Below are 23,493 nucleotides of genomic sequence, written 5' to 3'. Positions count from 1 at the left end.
GATGCTAACTAGCTTAGAAAAAAATTAACATTTGTCTACTTTTGACGATTAAACCTAGCAAAAGTGAGCGGCGCGTCAATGAGATATTCATCACTTACATTTGGAGCTTAGATGAGTTCGACAGCGGGGATGAATTACGTCGGGAAATTTAGGAAGATTCATGATTAAGATCGGCGTTCTTTTGACTGAAGTGTCGCTTATTGATGACGTAGGCAGACAGCCTGCCGCAATTAAAGTGACACGTACACAGTTAGTACACGTACACTCATTTAATTACGTCATTCTTGTAATTCTGCATGGTTGATATTTTACCAGGAAATGTGTATAATATACATATACATATGTACATCAATAAATATAAACGCGTATATATATATATATATATATATATATATATATATATATATATATAAAATGTATTTGTTCTTTCCATTTTGACAAAAAAAAAAAAATATATGCACTGCATGAAATTGCACACCTTTTAAATGTTAATATTATGCAACAAATAATATATAACCGCAGTTTCCACACATTTTTTATTTGTTAAACAAAAAATAAATACTTCAATATATGCTTGGCTTATGGTTTCAAAGCAAGTTATCCATTAAATTGTACACTGTAAAAAGGACAATAGATATTACGTTAAAATTACTGTTTTGTTTATTACAGCATATTCAATTAAAAAGTGTAAATTGAAAAAAAAAAACAAGTGACAGGTACACACATGGTACACGTACACACGTATTCCATGTTCACACATTTAATTACATAATTCTTGTAATTTTGAATGTTTAAAATTTTACCAGGAAATGTGTATATTATATATATACATATGTACATCAATAAATATATACGCGTATTTGATATATAATATATATATATACAGTATATAAATATATTACATTTATTTGTTCTTTCCATTTTGACAAAAAAAATATATACTGTATATGCACTGCATGAAGTTGCACACCTTTTAAACGTTAATCCATCCATCCATTTTCTACCGCTTATTCCCTTTGGGGTCGCTGGAGCCTATCTCAGCTACAATCGGGCGGAAGGCGGTGTACACCCTGGACAAGTCGCCACCTCATCGCAGGGCCAACACAGATAGACAAGACAACATTCACACTCACATCCACACACTAGGGACCATTTAGTGTTGCCAATCAACTTATCCCCAGGTGCATGTCTTTGTTATTGTTGTTGCTAATGTTAATATTATGCAATATTGCAACAAATAATATATAACCGCAGTTTCCACACATTTTTTATTTGTTAAACAAAAAATAAATACTTCAATATATGCTTGGCTTATGGTTTCAAAGCAAGTTATCCATGAAATTGTACACTGTAAAAAGGACAATAGATATTACATTAAAATTACTATGTTTTTTTTTTACAGCATATTCAATTAAAAAGTGTAAATTGAAAAAAAAAAACAAGTGACAGGTACACACATGGTACACGTACACACGTATTCCATGTTCACACATTTAATTACATAATTCTTGTAATTTTGCATGTTTGATATTTTACCAGGAAATGTGTATAATATACATATACATATGTACATCAATAAATATAAACACGTATATATATTTGATATATAATAGTATATATATATGTGTGTGTGTATATATATATATATATATATATATATATATATATATATATATTTTTATATTTATTTGTTTGACAAATAAAAAATGTGTGGAAACTGCGGTTATATATTATTTGTTGCATAATATTAACATTTAAAAGGTGTGCAATTTCATGCAGTGCATATATATATATTTTTTGTCAAAATGGAAAGAACAAATACATTTTATATATAAATATATATATATATATATATATATATATATATATATATATATATATATATATATATATATATATATATATGTATGTATATACATTTTATATATAAATATATATATATATATATCCATCCATCTCCATCCATCTTCCTCCGCTTATCCGAGGTCGGGTCGCGGGGGCAGCAGCTTAAGCAGGGAAGCCCAGACTTCCCTCTCCCCAGCCACTTCGTCCAGCTCTTCCTGTGGGACCCCGAGGCGTTCCCAGGCCAGCCGGGAGACATAGTTTTCCCAACGTGTCCTGGGTCTTCCCCGCGGCCTCCTACCAGTGGGACGTGCCCTAAACACCTCCCTAGGGAGGCGTTCGGGTGGCATCCTGATATATATATATGTATATACATTTTATATATATATATATATATATATATATATATATATATATATATATATATATATATATATATATATATGTATATACATTTTATATATATATATGTATATACATTTTATATATAAATATATATATATATATGTATATACATTTTATATATAAATATATATATATATATGTATATATATATATATATATATATATATATATATATATATATATATATATATATATATATATATATATATATATATATATATTTATATATAAAATGTATTTGTTCTTTCCATTTTGACAAAAACAAAAAATATATGCACTGCATGAAATTGCACACCTTTTAAATGTTAATATTATGCAACAAATAATATATAACCGCAGTTTCCACACATTTTTTATTTGTTAAACAAAAAATAAATACTTCAATATATGCTTGGCTTATGGTTTCAAAGCAAGTTATCCATTCAATTGTACACTGTAAAAAGGACAATAGATATTACGTTAAAATTACTATGTTTTTTGTTTTTTTACAGCATATTCAATTAAAAAGTGTAAATTGAAAAAAAAAAACAAGTGACAGGTACACACATGGTACACGTACACACGTATTCCATGTTCACACATTTAATTACATAATTCTTGTAATTTTGCATGTTTAAAATTTTACCAGGAAATGTGTATATTATACATATACATATATACATCAATAAATATATACGTGTATTTGATATATCAATCAATCAATCAATCAATCAATGTTTATTTATATAGCCCTAAATCACAAGTGTCTCAAAGGGCTGCACAAGCCACAACGACATCCTCGGTATAGCCCACATAAGGGCAAGGAAAAACTCACCCCAGTGGGACGTCGATGTGAATGACTATGAGAAACCTTGGAGAGGACCGCATATGTGGGTAACCCCCCCCCCCCCCCCCCTCTAGGGAGACCGAATGCAATGGATGTCGAGTGGGTCTAACATAATATTGTGAGAGTCCAGTCCATAGTGGATCCAGCATAACAGTAAGAGTCCAGTCCACAGTGGGGTCAGCAGGAAACCATCCCGAGCGGAGACGGGTCAGCAGCGCAGAGATGTTCCCAACCGATATACAGGCGAGCGGTCCACCCCGGGTCCCGACCCCGGACAGCCAGCACCCCATCCATGGCCACCGGATCTGTGTGTCTCCCCTTCCACAAGGGATAGGGGGGAGCAGAGGAGAAAAGAAAAGAAACGGCAGATCAACTGGTCTAAAAAAAGGGGGGCTATTCAAAGGCTAGAGTATACAAATGAGTTTTGAGATGGGACTTAAATGTTTCTACTGAGGTAGCATCTCTAACTGTTACCGGGAGGGCATTCCATAGTGCTGGAGCCCGAATAGAAAACGCTCTACAGCCCGCAGACTTTTTTTGGGCTCTGGGAATCACTAATAAGCCGGAGTTCTTTGAACGCAGATTTCTTGCCGGGACATATGGTACAATACAATCGGCAAGATAGGCTGGAGCTAGACCGTGTAGTATTTTATACGTAAGTAGTAAAACCTTAAAGTCACATCTTAAGTGCACATGATATCTATATATACAGTATATAAATATATCACATTTATTTGTTCTTTCCATTTTGACAAAAAAAATATATACTGTATATGCACTGCATGAAGTTGCACACCTTTTAAACGTTAATCCATCCATCCATTTTCTACCGCTTATTCCCTTTGGGGTCGCGGGGGGCGCTGGAGCCTATCTCAGCTACAATCGGGCGGAAGGCGGTGTACACCCTGGACAAGTCGCCACCTCATCGCAGGGCCAACACAGATAGACAGACAACATTCACACTCACATCCACACACTAGGGCCAATTTAGTGTTGCCAATCAACTTATCCCCAGGTGCATGTCTTTGTTATTGTTGTTGCTAATGTTAATATTATGCAATATTGCAACAAATAATATATAACCGCAGTTTCCACACATTTTTTATTTGTCAAACAAAAAATAAATACTTCAATATCTGCTTGACTTATGGTTTCAAAGCAAGTTATCCATGAAATTGTACACTGTAAAAAGGACAATAGATATTACGTTAAAATTACCATGTTTTTGTTTTTTTACAGCATATTCAATTGAAAAGTGTAAATTGAAAAGAAAGAAAAAAGTGACAGGTACACACACAGCACACTTACACACGTATTCCATGTTCACACATTTAATTACATAACTCTTGTAATTCTGCATGCTTGATATTTTACCAGGAAATGTATACATATGTACATCAATAAATATATATGCGTATATATTTGATATATAATAGTATATATATATATATATATAACATTTATTTGTTCTTTCCATTTTGACAACAACAAAAATGCACTACATGAAATTGCACACCTTTTAAATGTTAATATTATGCAATATTGCAACATATAATATATAACCACAGTTTCCACATATTTTTATTTGTTCGACAAAAAATAAATACTTCAATATCTGCTTGACTTATGGTTTCAAAGCAAGTTATCCATGAAATTGTACACTGTAAAAAGGACAATAGATATTACGTTAAAATTACTGGTTTTTGTTGTTGTTTTTTTACAGCATATTCAATTAAAAAGTGTACATTGAAAAAAAAAAAAAAAAAAAAAAAATATATATATATATATATATATATATATATCCTTAAAATGTTCCAGTTCCATTCACACATTTAAAAAGCACTTTAAGACCAATGTCTTGGGAAAATATATCACTCTTGAAACAAATTATTGTGTATGCACCTTAGGGGATCTGCTCCAATTTTGTTGATCTTTGAACCTGTTTACTGTAATAATAACAATAAAACTCTATTCTATTCTACTGTAGTTATAATCACACACAGGGGCGCCGAAAAGGGGGGGGGGGTAAAGGAGACGGATTCTAGGGGCCCATGATGGAGGGGGGCCCAGAGAGGCCCCTAATGATGATGAAATTATAATACAGAAAAAATAATGACACTGTGTTGGGGGCCCTGTAAAGATTATTTTCATGGGGCCCAAAATCCCTAGCGGCGCCCCTGATCACACACACATAACACCTGTCCGATCCAGCTTGCCGAGGACGTTATTTCCCGTTTATTTGGGAAAGCACTCCATTTATGTCGAAATAGCATGGCTTCAAATTCCATATTTATAGCGTCAAAATCGCTTTCACCTCACTCTCCTGGCTTCCGTCTGCTCCAGCTCTTCCTTTGTGCTGGCTTCTCGAAGCAACAGTTCCTCCTCCATATATTCGGCTTCAAAAAGATAAGGTTGTGAGTCCTCATTTGTCCAAAACCAGTTGTCTTAGTTGTATCAATCAATCAATCAATCAATCAATTCCTTTATTGTCATTGTCATAATAACACTTAAGTCATACATGAACAACGAGATTTTGTTTGAGCTTTGTCCAGCGGCATAGAAACTGCATTGATGTGCAGGTTGACAATAGTTTACATTTTAGCATTGTCAGGAAGATTGCGATAAGAGGGAGTGTGGGGGGTGGGAACAGTCAGATGTCTGATGGGTGTTACGCTGATGTTGCAGCAATGCAATGTCCAGAGCACAATTATTGAGGTGGTGAAGAGTGAGGTAATAAGATGGTCCGGGGCAGCAAAGGGGCAGGCTGTTCATTTAGCAGTCTCACAGCCTGGGGATACAGACTGTGAGACATTCTGGTGGTCCTGGCGCCAATCCATCTATATCTCCTTCCAGCATACTTGCCAACCTTGAGACCTCCGATTTCGGGAGGTGGGGGGGGGCGTGGTCGGGGTGGGGCGGGGGCGTGGCTAAGAGGGGATGAGTATATTTACAGCTAGAATTCACCAAGTCAAGTATTTCATATATATATATATATATATATATATATATATATATATATATATATATATACACATACATACATATACTGTATATATATATATATATATATGTATATATATATATATATATATATATATATATATATATAATAAAATAAAAATAAAAAAATATATATATATATATATATATCAAGAGGGACAGATCACATGTTACCATGGCGAGAAAATATATATATATATACAGGTAAAAGCCAGTAAATTTGAATATTTTGAAAAACTTGATTTATTTCAGTAATTGCATTCAAAAGGTGTAACTTGTACATTATATTTATTCATTGCACACAGACTGATGCATTCAAATGTGTATTTCATTTAATTTTGATGATTTGAAGTGGCAACAAATGAAAATCCAAAATTCCGTGTGTCACAAAATTAGAATATTACTTAAGGCTAATACAAAAAAGGGATTTTTAGAAATGTTGGCCAACTGAAAAGTATGAAAATGAAAAATATGAGCATGTACAATACTCAATACTTGGTTGGAGCTCCTTTTGCCTCAATTACTGCGTTAATGCGGCGTGGCATGGAGTCGATGAGTTTCTGGCACTGCTCAGGTGTTATGAGAGCCCAGGTTGCTCTGATAGTGGCCTTCAACTCTTCTGCGTTTTTGGGTCTGGCATTCTGCATCTTCCTTTTCACAATACCCCACAGATTTTCTATGGGGCTAAGGTCAGGGGAGTTGGCGGGCCAATTTAGAACAGAAATACCATGGTCCGTAAACCAGGCACGGGTAGATTTTGCGCTGTGTGCAGGCGCCAAGTCCTGTTGGAACTTGAAATCTCCATCTCCATAGAGCAGGTCAGCAGCAGGAAGCATGAAGTGCTCTAAAACTTGCTGGTAGACGGCTGCGTTAACCCTGGATCTCAGGAAACAGAGTGGACCGACACCAGCAGATGACATGGCACCCCAAACCATCACTGATGGTGGAAACTTTACACTAGACTTCAGGCAACGTGGATCCTGTGCCTCTCCTGTCTTCCTCCAGACTCTGGGACCTCGATTTCCAAAGGAAATGCAAAATTTGCTTTCGTCAGAAAACATGACTTTGGACCACTCAGCAGCAGTCCGGCTCTTTTTTTCCTTAGCCCAGGTGAGACGCTTTTCGCGCTGTTTCTTGGTCAACAGTGGCTTGACACGAGGTATGCGGCAGTTGAAACCCATGTCTTTCAAGCGTCTCTTGGTGGTGGATCTTGAAGCACTGACTCCAGCAGCTGTCCACTCCTTCTGAATCTCCCCCACATTTTTGAATGGGTTTTTTTTCACAATCTTGACCAGGGCGCGGTGATCCCTATCGCTTGTACACTTTTTCTGACCACAGTTTTTCCTTCCCTTTGCCTCTCCATTAATGTGTTTGGACACAGAGCTCTGAGAACAGCCAGCCTCTTCAGCAATAACCTTTTGTGTCTTTCCCTCCTTGTGCAATGTGTCGATGGTTGCCTTTTGGACAGCTGTCAAATCTGAAGTCTTCCCCATGTTTGTGTAGGCTTCAGAACTGGACTGAGAGACCATTTAAAGCCCTTTGCAGGTGTTTTGAGTTAATCAGCTGATTAGTTTGTGGCACCAGGTGTCTTCAAAATTTAACCCTTACACAATATTCTAATTTTGTGACACACGGAATTTTGGATTTTCATTTGTTGCCACTTCAAATCATCAAAATTAAATGAAATAAACATTTGAATGCATCAGTCTGTGTGCAATGAATAAATATAATGTACAAGTTACACCTTTTGAATGCAATTACTGAAATAAATCAAGTTTTTCTAAATATTCTAATTTACTGGCTTTTACCTGTATATATATATATATATATATATACAGTTAGGTCCATAAATATTTGGACATTGACACAATTGTCAGTATTCCAGCTCTGTACAACACCACAATGAATTTGAAATAAAACAATCAAGATGTGCTTTAAGTGTACACTTTGAGCTTTAATTTGAGGGTATTTACATCCAAATCAGGTGAACGGTGTAGGAATTACAACACATTTTATATGTGCCTTCCACTTTTTAAGGGACCAAAAGTAATTGGACAAACTAACATAATCATAAATCAAATTGTCACTTTTTAATACTTTGTTGCAAATCCTTTGCAGTCAATGACAGCCTGAAGTGTGGAACACATAGACATCACCAGACGCTGGGTTTGGTCCATGGTGATTCTCTGCCGGGCCTCTGTTGCAGCGGTCTACACTTCCTGCTTGTTCTTTGGGCGTTTCCCCTTCAGTTTCGTCTTCAGCAAGTGAAATTCATGCTCAATGGGATTCAGGTCAGGTGATTGACTTGGCCATTGCAGAACATTCCATTTCTTTGCCTTAAAAAACTCTTTGGTTGCTTTCGCAGTATGCTTCGGGTCATTGCCCATCTGCATTGTGAAGCGCCGTCCAATGAGTTTTGAAGCATTAGGCTGAATATGAGCAGATAATATTGCCCCCAAACACTTCAGAATTCATTCTGCTGCTTTTGTCAGCTGTCACATCATCAATAAATATAAGAGATCCAGTTCCACTGGCAGCCATGCATGGCACTACCACCACCATGCTTCACTGATGAGGTGCTATGCTTTGGATCTTGAGCAGTTCCTTCCCTCCTCCATGCTCTTCTCTTTCCATCATTTTGGTACAAGTTGATCTTTGTCTCATCTGGCTATAAGTTGTTGTTCCAGAACTGCACAGGCTCTTTTACAGTGGGGCAAAAAAGTATTTAGTCAGCCACCGATTGTGCAAGTTCTCCCACGTAAAATGATGACAGAGGTCTGTAATTTTCATCGTAGGTACACTTCAACTGTGAGAGACAGAATGTGAAAAAAAAATCCAGGAATTCACATTGTAGGAATTTTAAAGAATTTAATTGTAAATCATGGTGGAAAATAAGTATTTGGTCACTTCAAACAAGGAAGATCTCTGGCTCTTACAGACCTGTAACTTCTTCTTTAAGAAGCTCTTCTGTCCTCCACTTGTTACCTGTCTTAATGGCACCTGTTTGAACTTGTTATCTGTATAAAAGACACCTGTCCACAGCCTCAAACAGTCAGACTCCAAACTCCACTATGGCCAAGACCAAAGAGCTGTCAAAGGACACTAGGAAAAGAATTGTAGACCTGCACCAGACTGTGAAGAGTGAATCTACAATAGGCAAGCAGCTTGGTGTGAAAAAAATCAACTGTGGGAGCAATTATCAGAAAATGGAAGACATACAAGACCACTGATAATCTCCCTCGATCTGGGGCTCCACGTAAGATCTCATCCCGTGGGGTCAAAATGATCGTGAGAACGGTGAGCAAAAATCCCAGAACCACATGGGGGGACCTGGTGAATGACCTGCAGAGAGCTGGGACCAAAGTAACAAAGGTTACCATCAGTAACACTACGCCGACAGGGAATCAAATCCTGCAGTGCCAGACGTGTCCCCCTGCTTAAGCCAGTGCATGTCCAGGCCCGTCTGAAGTTTGCCAGAGAGCACATGGATGATACAGCAGAGGATTGGGAGAAATGTCATGTGGTCAGATGAAACCAAAATAGAACTTTTTGGTATAAACTCAACTCGTCGTGTTTGGAGGAAGAAGAATACTGAGTTGCATCCCAAGAACACCATACCTACTTTGAAGCATGGGGGTGGAAACATCATGCTTTGGGGATGTTTTTCTGCTAAGGGGACAGGCCGACTGATCCGTGTTAAGGAAAGAATGAATGGGGCCATGTATCGTGAGATTTTGAGCCAAAACCTCCTTCCATCAGTGATAGCTTTGAAGATGAAACGTGGCTGGGTCTTCCAGCATGACAATGATCCCAAACACAACGCCCGGGCAACGAAGGAGTGGCTCCGTAAGAAGCATTTGAAAGTCCTGGAGTGGCCTAGCCAGTCTCCAGACCTCAACCCCATAGAAAATCTGTGGAGGGAGTTGAAAGTCCGTGTTGCTCGGCGACAGCCCCAAAACATCACTGCTCTCGAGAAGATCTGCATGGAGGAATGGGCCAAAATACCAGCTACTGTGTGTGCAAACCTGGTAAAGACCTATAGTAATCGTTTGACCTCTGTAATATAACCTTTGTTGGCAATAACAAAGTATTGAGTTGATTTTTTGTTATTGACCAAATACTTATTTTCCACCATAATTTACAAATAAATTCTTTAAAAATCCTACAATGTGAATTCCTGGATTTTTTTTTTCAAATTCTGTCTCTCACAGTTGAAGTGTACCTATGATGAAAATTACAGACCTCTGTCATCATTTTAAGTGGGAGAACTTGCACAATTGGTGGCTGACTAAATACTTTTTTGCCCCACTGTACATGTTTCTTGGCAAACTCTAATCTGGCCTTCCTGTTTTTGAGGCTCACCAACGGTTTACGCCTTGTGATGAAGCCTCTGTATTTCCTCTGGTGAAGTCTTCTCGTAATTGTTGACTTGGACACAGATACACCTACCTCTTGGAGAGTTTTCTTCATCTGGCCAACTGTTGTGAAGGGCTTTTTCTTGACAAGGAAAGGTATTTGTCTGTCATCCACCACACTTGTTTTCCGTGGTCTTCCAGGTATTTGGGTGTTGCTGAGCTTAGCAGTGCGCTCTCTCTTTTTAAGAATGTACCAAACCGTTGATTTGGCCACACCTCATGTTTTTGCTATCTCTCTGATGGCTTTGTTTTGATTTTTCAGTCCAATGATGGCTTGCTTCACTGATATGGACAGCTCTTTGGACTTCATATTGAGAGATGACCTCCCCAGATTCCAAACTGATATACCACACTTGAAATGACATCTAGGCTTTTTATCTGCTCTTTGTAAATTAAGTAAATGAAAAAAAACAAGGGAATAACACACATCTGGCCATGGAACAGCTGAGTAGCCAATTGTCCAATTACTTTTGGTCCCTTAAAAAGTGGAAGGCACATATAAAATGTGTTGTAATTCCTACACCGTTCACCTGATTTGGATGTAAATACCCTCAAATTAAAGCTCAAAGTCTGCACTTAAAGCACATCTTGATTGTTTCATTTCAAATCCATTGTGGTGTTGTACAGAGCTGGAATACTGAAAATTGGGTCAATGTCCAAATATTTATGGACCTAACTGTATATATAATTAAAAAAAAAAAATTTAAATAAAAAAATAAAAATAAAATAAAAATAAAAATATATACATATATATATATATATATATGTATGTGTGGGGAAAAAAAATCACAAGACTATTTCATCTCTACAGGCCTGTTTCATGAGGGGGGGTACCCTCAATCGTCAGGAGATTTTAATGGGAGCATTCGCATACCATGGTTTATATAGGGCACAGAGTGGGTGGGTACAGGCTGGCCTAGGGGCGTGGTGATTGGCTCATGTGTTACCTAGGAGGTGTTTCCGTCTATGGCGGCATGCTGTTACAATTTCGCTGCGCTTGTTGAGGGATGACAGGTCTGGACGGTAAATAATAAACAGTTTCTCTTTCAAGCATAGGTTGCATCTTTTATTACCACTATTGTAAGGAGTGCTGGATGCAAGAATTTGCCATGTTATTGAATATTCAACATTATTGTCTTTGAGGTCCCAAATGTGTTTGCTGAGTTCTGTGGTATTTCGCAGGTTTTTGTTCCTGAAAGAAGCCTTGTGGTTGTTCCATCTGGTTTTGAATTCACCCTCGGTTAATCCTACATATGTGTCGGATGTGTTAATGTCCTTGCGTATTACCTTAGATTGGTAGACAACTGATGTTTGTAAGCATCCCCCGTTGAGGGGGCAATCAGGTTTCTTTCGACAGTTACATGCTTTATTGGTTTTGGAGTCGTTCTGACTGGGGGTCGACGGCTCATTTGCAATTGTTTTGTTGTGGTTTGAGATGATTTGTCGTATATTGTTCATGCAGCTGTAGCTCAATTTGATGTTGTTCTTGTTGAAGACTTTTCTTAGGTTGTTGTCCTTGGGAAAGTGTTTGTCAATCAGATTGAGGAATTTGTGTCCAATGTTCGTTGAGACGTTTTTGCTGTATGGGGGGTTGTACCAGATGATGCCGTTTCGTTTTCTGTTCTTTTTTGGCTGGTTTCCTGGCGTGGGTTCATAGGTGAGGGTGAAATTGTATCCGCTTTCATCAAGGGCTTTTTGGTACGGGGGGGTTGCTTGGTCAAATTCAGCTTTGCTAGATGACAGCATCGATAGCCTTTTATTGATTCCGGTAGGTATTCTTTTCTTTTCTTTATATATATATATATATACAGCGCACAGTGGATGTGGATCACATGTTACCATGGCGAGAAAACATGGAGAGACTGCCAGTTATCTAGTCTCCACCAGTTGCAGAAAATGTGCCATCAGTACAACTGGACAGTGCTGTTTCAGTTCCATCATCAGGACCATCAGTGAGTCAGACACAAACTAGTCTAATCATTGAACCAGATTCAAGGGCTGCTGAGTTGCCATCATCAGAACCCAGATCACCCACAACAAAAACCCCACCAGTGATTTGCAGGTACCCAGAAAGGTTTCGAGTACCACCAAAAAAAACGGAATCTCTGAAGACAGTATAAAAATCTGTGTTAAAGATGTACAAATACTGTTTGTATAATAAGCATGTTATTGTTGACAAATGAGGGTTGAGAGTTCAGTACTAAAAAAAAAAAGAATGTGGCTTAAGTACAGTTTTTTAAATGAGCTGCTGCATTTTTTGGTTGGGTTGTTTACTTCTTTTGAGTAACTTCTACATTTCTAAAAGGGGAGGAATGTAATAGAGTGATCTATGTTTGTCTGTTGCCATCTCCTGGTGAATGTTGGCTATAGCGTACTGGGGTTACTTTTTGGTTGGCCAGCGATTTACGTGGTGTTGCGCACCTGACGTCAAGTGTGTGAGTCTGTTCTGAAGTCTACAGTAAAGAGACGTACTTCATCCCCTCGCCTGTTTATTGCCTCCAACTCAATATATTACAACAACATTGCTCCATGCGGACCCTGGAGGGTCCGCATGGAGCTGGAGGTGGCGTGGCCTCCAGGTCCGCCTGAATTTCGGGAGAAAATTTGTCCCGGGAGGTTTTCGGGAGAGGCGCTGAATTTCGGGAGTCTCCCGGAAAATCCGGGAGGGTTGGCAAGTATGCCTTCCAGAGGGTAGCAGGTTGAAGAGGCCATGTGCTGGGTGGTATCTGTCCTTCAGGATGTTGTGTACTCGCTTCAGGCAGCGAGTTGTGTACATGGCACTCATCTCTGGGAGTATCGTCCTTGTAATTTTCCCCGCCGCTTTAACCACTCGCTGGAGGGCCTGTTGGCTATAGCGTACTGGGGTTACTTTTTGGTTGGCCAACGATTTACGTGGTGTTGCGCACCTGACGTCAAGTGTGCGAGTCTGTTCTGAAGTCTACAGTAAAGAGAAGTACAGTACTTCATCCCCTTGCCTGTTTATTGCCTCCAACTCAATATATTACAACAACATTGCTCCATGCAGACCCTCCAGGTCCGCATGGAGGGTCTGTGAGACAGGCCCCTTCTTTGGCTATTTTCAAGACCCTTCTTAAAACCCATTTTTATTCACTGGCTTTTAACCCAGCATGAGACTTTGAACTGTTTTTAGCTTTTAACTTTTTGAACTGTTTTTAACTTTTAAACTGTTTTTATCTAACAAACTGTTCTTAGGGTAATTTATATTTGCTTTTTAATTGTGTATTTTTATTTCTGTTTTAAATGTTATTTTTTTAGTCTGTCCTTTGCCTCTATTTCTTTGTGGTGTACAGCCCTTTGTTTTTCAACTGTGCTTGTTTTTAAAGGGCTTTATAAATAAAGTTGGTATGGTGTGGTATGGAGCTGGAGGGGGCGTGGCCTCCAGGTCCGCCTTAATTTCGGGAGATTTTCGGGACAAAATTTGTCCCGGGAGGTTTTCGGGAGAGGCGCTGAATTTCGGGAGTCTCCTGGAAAATCCGGGAGGGTTGGCAAGTATGGTGTACATGGCACTCATCTCTGGGAGTATCGTCCTTGTAATTTTCCCCGCCGCTTTAACCACTCGCTGGAGGGCCTGTTGGCTATAGCGTACTGGGGTTACTTTTTGGTTGGCCAACGATTTACGTGGTGTTGCGTACCTGACGTCAAGTGTGTGAGTCTGTTCTGAAGTCTACAGTAAAGAGACGTACTTCATCCCCTCGCCTGCTTATTGCCTCCAACTCAATATATTACAACAATATATATTGACCCTCCAGGTCCGCATGGAGCTGGAGGGGGCGTGGCCTCCAGGTCCGCCTGAATTTCGGGAGATTTTCGGGAGAAAATTTGTCCCGGGAGGTTTTCGGGAGAGGCGCTGAATTTCGGGAGTCTCCCGGAAAATCCGGGAGGGTTGGCAAGTATGGTGTACATGGCACTCATCTCTGGGAGTATCGTCCTTGTAATTTTCCCCGCCGCTTTAACCACTCGCTGGAGGGCCTGTTGGCTATAGCGTACTGGGGTTACTTTTTGGTTGGCCAACGATTTACGTGGTGTTGCGTACCTGACGTCAAGTGTGTGAGTCTGTTCTGAAGTCTACAGTAAAGAGACGTACTTCATCCCCTCGCCTGCTTATTGCCTCCAACTCAATATATTACAACAATATATATTGACCCTCCAGGTCCGCATGGAGCTGGAGGGGGCGTGGCCTCCAGGTCCGCCTGAATTTCGGGAGATTTTCGGTAGAAAATTTGTCCCGGGGTGGTTTTCGGGAGAGGCGCTGAATTTCGAGGAGTCTCCCGGAAAATCCGGGAGGGTTGGCAAGTATGGTGTACATGGCACTCGTCTCTGGGAGTATCGTCCTTGTAATTTTCCCCGCCGCTTTAACCACTCGCTGGAGGGCCTGTTGGTTCGCTTTAGTGCAGCTAGCAAACCACACTAAAAATCCGTAAGTGAGGACACTGCTGATGGCAGTTGTAAAAGTTGACCATTGATTACCAGGTCTGCCATTATTTAGTACACTCCCGTTTGTTTGCAGAAGTAGGAATACACATTTGTTGCCAGAAGTGGAACATGCGCCGCTATGGAAAGTGAAATCATATATTTCTTAATATCTTTTTTCTATTTAGATTACTAAATTATTGTGTATGCACTAGAGATGCGCGGTTTGCGGGCACAACCGCGGAGTCCGCGGATTATCCGCGGATCGGGCGGATGAAATTTAAAAAAATTAGATTTTATCCGCGGGTCGGGTCGGGCGGTTGAAATAAAAAAAAAATTAGATTTTAAATAGATTCAGGCGGGTGGCAGTTAAACCAATTGGGAAATATATATACAAAGTTAAATGTTGTTACCCACATACGAAAAACGAGCAGGCACCTGCTGCATATGCCACAACAGAAGAAAAAAAAGAAAAAGAGATGGACACTTTTACGGAGCGGAGAAGGCCCCCGACGCCTCGCCGGGGTCCGGGACCGAGGCCCCTTCCCCCGAGAGGGCCCCACCGGGAGCCGTAGCTGAGGCGATCCGCGAGAAGGGCCCGACGCACGTCCAGGGTCACCACCGCGCCCACCGCACCGACACCCCGCCTCGTCCGCCTTCGCCGCGGCCGGCGTCACGCGCAGCAGGTAAGCAGCTTACCTGCCCGCCACCCCTGTTGCCGGGGGCGCGTAACAGGGGTCACTCCGCGCGCAGTGCGCTCACGAAAGGGGTGGGGCTCACCCTGGTTGATATAGACAGCAGGACGGTGGCCATGGACGTCGGAACCCGCTAAGGAGTGTGTAAGAACCCACCTGCCGAATCAACTAGCCCTGAAAATGGATGGCGCTGGAGCGTCGGGCCCATACCCGGCCGTCGCCGGCAGCGAGACGCGCTTGGAGGTGCGCTCCGCGCGGCTCCCATATGATTGCGCACTGGTGTGCGTCTGGGTCGTGACAGCGTGGCACGCGAATGTCTGTGCTGCATTGGATCAGTCTCCTTTCTTTAAAAGCTTTATAACCTCACTAATGCCTTGCATCGTCTATATTAGATATATAACAACGGGCGGGTCCGGGCGGATGGCGGGCGGGTGCGGTTCTGATCAAATGTTACATCGGGTGGATGGCGGATGGTTGACGACTTTCTGATGCGGTTGCGGATGAAATAATTGCCTATCCGCGCATCTCTAGTATGCACCTTAGGGGATCTGCTCCAATTTTGTTGTTCTTTGAACCGTAATAATGACAATAAAACTATTCTATTCAATAAAAGTTAAAAAGAGCGACAGACTTTACGCGCCACAATATGCAACTTCTTGGCCCATCTGTGAATAAAGACAGGCCAGCCAAGTGGTTTGAGTTGTTTATTTGTGGGCCGCTTGTAGAAAAGGAGCACCTCGTACAGTGTAGAAAAGGAACTGCTGGTCTTGGGTTCTGCTGACACGCCCAGCAGTTGGCAGCGGGAGAGCAACAAAAAACGTTTCATTTGGAGGGGGAATTCATCGACATTTACTTCTTAGGATAATCAATGCACACATTGTGGTGTTTGAATCAGTGCACATGACGTCAGCATGTATAAATTAACACAAACATTTAAATAGAGGGTCTAAGGCATCTTCCAGAGCAGGAATGAAGCCGTACAATGTCACGTCACATAGTGTACAACGTCCTCTCCCTGCAGGCCGACGACCACGACAGGAAGCGCGCCAATGACAACAGGAAGTGCACAGACAGAAACACGAGCAGGGCCCCCGCCTCGCGTAGTTGAGCCCGTTACGGGGAAGGTGAAGTGGGTGTGGCCTTCGAGCTATCACATAGCAGGTGACCACGCCCCCCCCTCACTCTTTGTTACTGTGATTGTCACAACAATGATGTCGTCACACGGAAGAACAGGTCTTGGGAATATACACCATTGTGAAGCGGTGGTCGGATGTCAAGGCTTGCACAGCAACAACGTACAATACTGGCCACGTCCAACATAAACAACAAACATGTCCGCCATACAGGATTAGTTCATCCTTCCTTCGCCCCGAGTCTTTGTTCCGCGTTATATTATGTTCCTCCAACTAAATGACTCCTTTAAAGCAGTGTGTCCAAAGTGCGGCCCGCCGCTAATTTCATAACGCTCCGTGGCACATTCTAGAAATGCTCTTTGAAAATAACCAAACAAAGTGGAATAAAAGGGCAAAAAGGTGAAAGCAATGACTTTAAAACTGTCATTGCTCAATTAATAATAATGAATCAAAATCAATGTTGTTATTGACCTATTTAATAATCATAATAATAACTGGGATTTATATAGCGCTTTTCCCAGTACCCAAAGTCACTTTACATGTAGAACCCATCAATCATTCACACCTGGTGGTGGTAAGCTACTTTCCTAGCCACAGCTGCCCTGGGGTAGACTGATGGAAGCGTGGCTGCAATTTGCGCCAACGGCCCCTCCGACCACCACCTGTCATTCATCATTCAGTTCACTGGTGTGAGTGGCACCGGGGGCAAAGGGTGAAGTGTCCCGCCCAAGGACACAACGGCAGCGATTTTTTTGGATGGTAAGAGGCGGGGAGCGAACCTGCAACCCTCAGGTTTCTGGCACGGTTGCTCTACCCACTACGCCATGCCGCCCCTATTTAAGGCTCCAATGACTTCACATCAAATATTGCACTTTGAAAAATATTTTGGGGAAAATATGGCATGTTTTGTGTGTTTTCTTGGACAAAAAGGGCATAAAACAAACTAAATGAAATAAAAAGTTGTTATCGGCGGATAGATCTGAAGTTGTAAGACATAATTTAACACTTTTATGAGTGGGACCCTTTTGGGTCCCTGAGAATTTTAGTGTTTTTTTTTTTTTTAACTGTCATTGCTCAAAAAATAATAATGAATCAAAATAAATGTTATGAATTATTGACCTATTTAAGGCTCCAATTACTTAACATGAAATATAACACTTTAAAAAACTTTTTGGGGAAAATATTGAATGTTTTGTGTTTTTTTCCATTAAAAAAACAGGTTGTGACAAAGAGCATAAAAATTAAAAACGTATTTTTTTATTTTTTTTTAACTTTTTATCGACTGATAGAACTGAAGTTGATAAGGAGACTTCAACGTTGAAGGTAAAAATAAATAATTATGACTTATTTTTCACACTTTTATGAGCGGGACCCTTTTGGATCCCTGAGAATATTACCGGTAGTTACATTTTTTTATAAACTCTCGTTGTTCAAAAATAATGACTTAAAATCAATGTTGTTATGAATTATTGACCTATTTAAGGCTCCAATGACTTCACATCAAATATTGCACTTTGAAAAATATTTTGGGGAAAATATGGCATGTTTTGTGTGTTTTCTTGGACAAAAAGGGCATAAAACAAACTAAATGAAATAAAAAGTTGTTATCGGCGGATAGATCTGAAGTTGTAAGACATAATTTAACACTTTTATGAGTGGGACCCTTTTGGGTCCCTGAGAATTTTAGTGTTTTTTTTTTTTTTTTAACTGTCATTGCTCAAAAAATAATAATGAATCAAAATAAATGTTATGAATTATTGACCTATTTAAGGCTCCAATTACTTAACATGAAATATAACACTTTAAAAAACTTTTTGGGGAAAATATTGAATGTTTTGTGTTTTTTTTCCATTAAAAAAACAGGTTGTGACAAAGAGCATAAAAATTAAAAACGTATTTATTTATTTTTTTTACTTTTTATCGACTGATAGAACTGAAGTTGATAAGGAGACTTCAACGTTGAAGGTAAAAATAAATAATTATGACTTATTTTTCACACTTTTATGAGCGGGACCCTTTTGGATCCCTGAGAATATTACCGGTAATTACATTTTTTTATAAACTCTCGTTGCTCAAAAATAATGACTTAAAATCAATGTTGTTATGAATTATTGACCTATTTAAGGCTCCAATGACTTCACATCAAATATTGCACTTTGAAAAATATTTTGGGGAAAATATGGCATGTTTTGTGTGTTTTCTTGGACAAAAAGGGCATAAAACAAACTAAATGAAATAAAAAGTTGTTATCGGCGGATAGATCTGAAGTTGTAAAACTTTTTTTTTTTAATTGTAAGACATAATTTAACACTGTTATGAGTGGGATCCTTTTGGGTCCCTGAGAATTTTAGTGGGATTTTTTTTTTTAACTGTCATTGCTCAAAAAATAATAATGAATCAAAATAAATGTTGTTATGAATTATTGACGTATTTAAGGCTCCAATTACTTAACATGAAATATAACACTTTAAAAAACTTTTTGGGGAAAATATTGAATGTTTTGTGTTTTTTTCCATTAAAAAAACAGGTTGTGACAAAGAGCATAAAAATTAAAAACGTATTTATTTATTTTTTTTACTTTTTATCGACTGATAGAACTGAAGTTGATAAGGAGACTTCAACGTTGAAGGTAAAAATAAATAATTATGACTTATTTTTCACACTTTTATGAGCGGGACCCTTTTGGATCCCTGAGAATATTAGTTACATTTTTTTATAAACTCTCATTGCTCAAAAATAATGACTTAAAATCAATGTTGTTATGAATTATTGACCTATTTAAGGCTCCAATGCCTTCACATCAAATATTGCACTTTGAAAATTTTTTGGGGAAAATATGGCATGTTTTGTGTGTTTTCTTGGACAAAAAGGGCTTAAAACAAACTAAATGAAATAAAAAGTTGTTATCGGCGGATAGATCTGAAGTTGTAAAACTTTTTTTTTTTAATTGTAAGACATAATTTAACACTGTTATGAGTGGGATCCTTTTGGGTCCCTGAGAATTTTAGTGGGATTTTTTTTTTTAACTGTCATTGCTCAAAAAATATTAATGAATCAAAATAAATGTTGTTATGAATTATTGACCTATTTAAGGCTCCAATTACTTAACATTAAATATAACACTTTAAATTTTTGTTTGGTGAAACGATTGAATGTTTTGTGTTTTTTCCATTAAAAAACCAGGTTGTGACAAAGAGCACAAAAATTAAAAACATATTTATTTTTTTACTTTTTATCGACTGATAGAACTGAAGTTGATCTGGAGACTTCAACGTTGAAAGTAAAAATAAATAATTATGACTTATTTTTCACACTTTTATGAGCGGGACCCTTTTGGATCCCTGAGAATATTAGTTTTTTTTTTTTATAAACTCTCATTGCTCAAAAATAATGACTTAAAATCAATGTTGTTATGAATTATTGACCTATTTAAGGCTCCAATTACTTAACATGAAATATAACACTTTAAAACACCTTTTGGGGAAAATATTGAATGTTTTGTGTTTTTTTTCCATTAAAAAAACAGGTTGTGACAAAGAGCATAAAAATTAAAAACGTATTTTTTTTTTTTTTTTTTTTACTTTTTATCGACTGATAGAACTGAAGTTGATCTGGAGACTTCAACATTGAAAGTAAAAATAAATAATTATGACTTATTTTTCACACTTTTATGAGCGGGACCCTTTTGGATCCCTGAGAATATTACCGGTAGTTACATTTTTTTATAAACTCTCGTTGTTCAAAAATAATGACTTAAAATCAATGTTGTTATGAATTATTGACCTGTTTAAGGCTCCAATGCCTTCACATCAAATATTGCACTTTGAAATTTTTTTGGGAAAATATGGCATGTTTTGTGTGTTTTCTTGGACAAAAAGGGCATAAAACAAACTAAATGAAATAAAAAGTTGTTATCGGCGGATAGATCTGAAGTTGTAAAACTTTTTTTTTTTAATTGTAAGACATAATTTAACACTGTTATGAGTGGGATCCTTTTGGGTCCCTGAGAATTTTAGTGGGATTTTTTTTTTTAACTGTCATTGCTCAAAAAATAATAATGAATCAAAATAAATGTTGTTATGAATTATTGACCTATTTAAGGCTCCAATTACTTAACATGAAATATAACACTTTAAAAAACCTTTTGGGGAAAATATTGAATGTTTTGTGTTTTTTTCCATTAAAAAAACAGTTTGTGACAAAGAGCATAAAAATTAAAAACTTATTTATTTATTTATTTTTTTTACTTTTTATCGACTGATAGAACTGAAGTTGATCTGGAGACTTCAACGTTGAAAGTAAAAATAAATAATTATGACTTATTTTTCACACTTTTATGAGTGGGACCCTTTTGGATCCCTGAGAATATTAGTTAAATTTTTTTATAAACTCTCATTGCTCAAAAATAATGACTTAAAATCAATGTTGTTATGAATTATTGACCTATTTAAGGCTCCAATGCCTTCACATCAAATATTGCACTTTGAAAAATATTTTGGGGAAAATATGGCATGTTTTGTGTGTTTTCTTGGACAAAAAGGGCATAAAACAAACTAAATGAAATTAAAAGTTGTTATCGGCGGATAGATCTGAAGTTGTAAAAAACATTTTTTTAAATTGTAAGACATAATTTAACACTGTTATGAGTGGGACCCTTTTGGGTCCCTGAGAATTTTAGTGGGATTTTTTTTTAACTGTCATTGCTCAAAAAATAATAATGAATCAAAATAAATGTTATGAATTATTGACCTATTTAAGGCTCCAATTACTTAACATGAAATATAACACCTTTTGGGGAAAATATTGAATGTTTTGTGTTTTTTTTTCCATTAAAAAAACAGGTTGTGACAAAGAGCATAAAAATTAAAAACGTATTTATTTATTTATTTGTTTTACTTTTTATCGACTGATAGAACTGAAGTTGATCTGGAGACTTCAACGTTGAAAGTAAAAATAAATAATTATGACTTATTTTTCACACTTTTATGAGCGGGACCCTTTTGGATCCCTGAGAATATTAGTTACATTTTTTTATAAACTCTCATTGCTCAAAAATAATGACTTAAAATCAATGTTGTTATGAATTATTGACCTATTTAAGGCTCCAATGACTTCACATCAAATATTGCACTTTGGAAAATATTTTGGGGAAAATATGGCATGTTTTGTGTGTTTTCTTGGACAAAAAGGGCATAAAACAAACTAATTGAAATAAAAAGTTATCGGCGGATAGATCTGAAGTTGTAAAAAATTTTTTTAAATTGTAAGACATAATTTAACACTGTTATGAGTGGGACCCTTTTGGGTCCCTGGGAATTTTAGTGTTTTTTTTGTTTTTTTTTAACTGTCATTGCTCAAAAAATAATAATGAATCAAAATAAATGTTGTTATGAATTATTGACATATTTAAGGCTCCAATTACTTAACATGAAATATAACACTTTAAAAAACTTTTTGGGGAAAATATTAAATGTTTTGTGTTTTTTTCCATTAATAAAACAGGTTGTGACAAAGAGCATAAAAATTAAAAACGTATTTATTTATTTTTTTTACTTTTTATCTACTGATAGAACTGAAGTTGATCTGGAGACTTCAACGTTGAAAGTAAAAATAAATAATTATGACTTATTTTTCACACTTTTATGAGCGGGACCCTTTTGGATCCCTGAGAATATTAGTTACATTTTTTTTTATAAACTCTCATTGCTCAAAAATAATGACTTAAAATCAATGTTGTTATGAATTATTGACCTATTTAAGGCTCCAATTACATGACATCAAATATTACATTGACATTTTTGAGGGGTAAAATATGGCAAATGTTGTGGTTTTTGCCATATTAAAACAGGTTTTGGCAAAAAGGGTATAAAAAATAAAAATAAACTTTACATCGACAGATGGATGTGAAGTTGATGTAGATTTAAGCGTTGAATAAAAATAAATAAATTATTTTAAAAATGTTTGAGACCCTTTCAGATCCATGGGACCAAACTTGAGAAGAGCTATAACGGTTTAAAAAAAAAAATCTATATATTGTAGGCTTGTCAAAAAAATTTTTTTTTTGAAATTAACCGCGATTTTATTTGTAACAATTTTTAATCGATCAAAAAAAATAAAACTAATAATAATAATAATAATAAAAACACATTTTGAATTGTATTTTTTTTCAATCATATAGTTAAGTTAAGTTAAAGTTAAAGTACCAATGATTGTCACACACACACTAGGTGTGGTGAAATTTGTCCTCTGCATTTGACCCATCCCCTTGATCACCCCCTGGGAGGTGAGGGGAGCAGCGGGCAGCAGCGGTGCCGCGCCCGGGAATCATTTTTGGTGATTTAACCCCCAATTCCAACCCTTGATGCTGAGTGCCAAGCAGGGAGTTGATGTAGATGATCTATATCTGCTGTACATATTTACTTTAGAAAGGAGAAGTGTTGGATACTTCTCTTTTTGCCTTATTTGTATTTGACTTTATTAAATATTTGGCTGGAATTTTATTCAACAAAACCAGTTTTCTTTTAAGCAACATAGACATTTATTAGAACTGTTTGTCTATTTAATGGAGGAATGTAGTTAATCATAGAACTGGCATCCAATGTTATTAAAAAACGTATTGATTTTGAATCGAGAATCTATTCTGAATTGAATCGTCACCCCTAAGAATCGAATCGTGTGATCCGCAAAGATTCAATATATGAATGAAAAATGTCAAAGTGGACCCCGCATGATTAGATTTTTGGAGA

The 23,493-nt window shown here is 37.6% G+C and overlaps 1 protein-coding gene and 1 long non-coding RNA gene across 2 annotated transcripts in view; both read right to left on the bottom strand.

The window, feature by feature from the left end:
* The window catches only part of abcc10 (ATP-binding cassette, sub-family C (CFTR/MRP), member 10), a 56,247-nt gene extending 56,056 nt beyond the window's left edge, over nt 1-191 (bottom strand). The window contains exon 1 of the mRNA XM_061984349.1: nt 99-191. The gene's annotated coding sequence lies outside the window, so the exon portion shown is untranslated. The remainder of the gene's footprint in view (nt 1-98) is intronic.
* A 16,113-nt stretch (nt 192-16,304) lies between these two features.
* On the bottom strand, nt 16,305-23,482 carry LOC133621908 (uncharacterized). The gene is made up of 2 exons (XR_009817710.1): nt 21,191-23,482; nt 16,305-20,839 (listed from the first exon to the last, which is right to left on the bottom strand). It is a non-coding gene; the product is annotated as an uncharacterized lncRNA (long non-coding RNA).
* Between the last annotated feature and the right edge of the window lie 11 nt (nt 23,483-23,493).

The sequence above is a fragment of the Nerophis lumbriciformis genome, linkage group LG25 (assembly GCF_033978685.3).
Source record: "Nerophis lumbriciformis linkage group LG25, RoL_Nlum_v2.1, whole genome shotgun sequence".
Classification (NCBI taxonomy): Eukaryota; Metazoa; Chordata; class Actinopteri; order Syngnathiformes; family Syngnathidae; genus Nerophis; species Nerophis lumbriciformis.
Note: the sequence above shows the minus strand (reverse complement) of the source record. Positions and strands in the feature narration are given on the sequence as shown.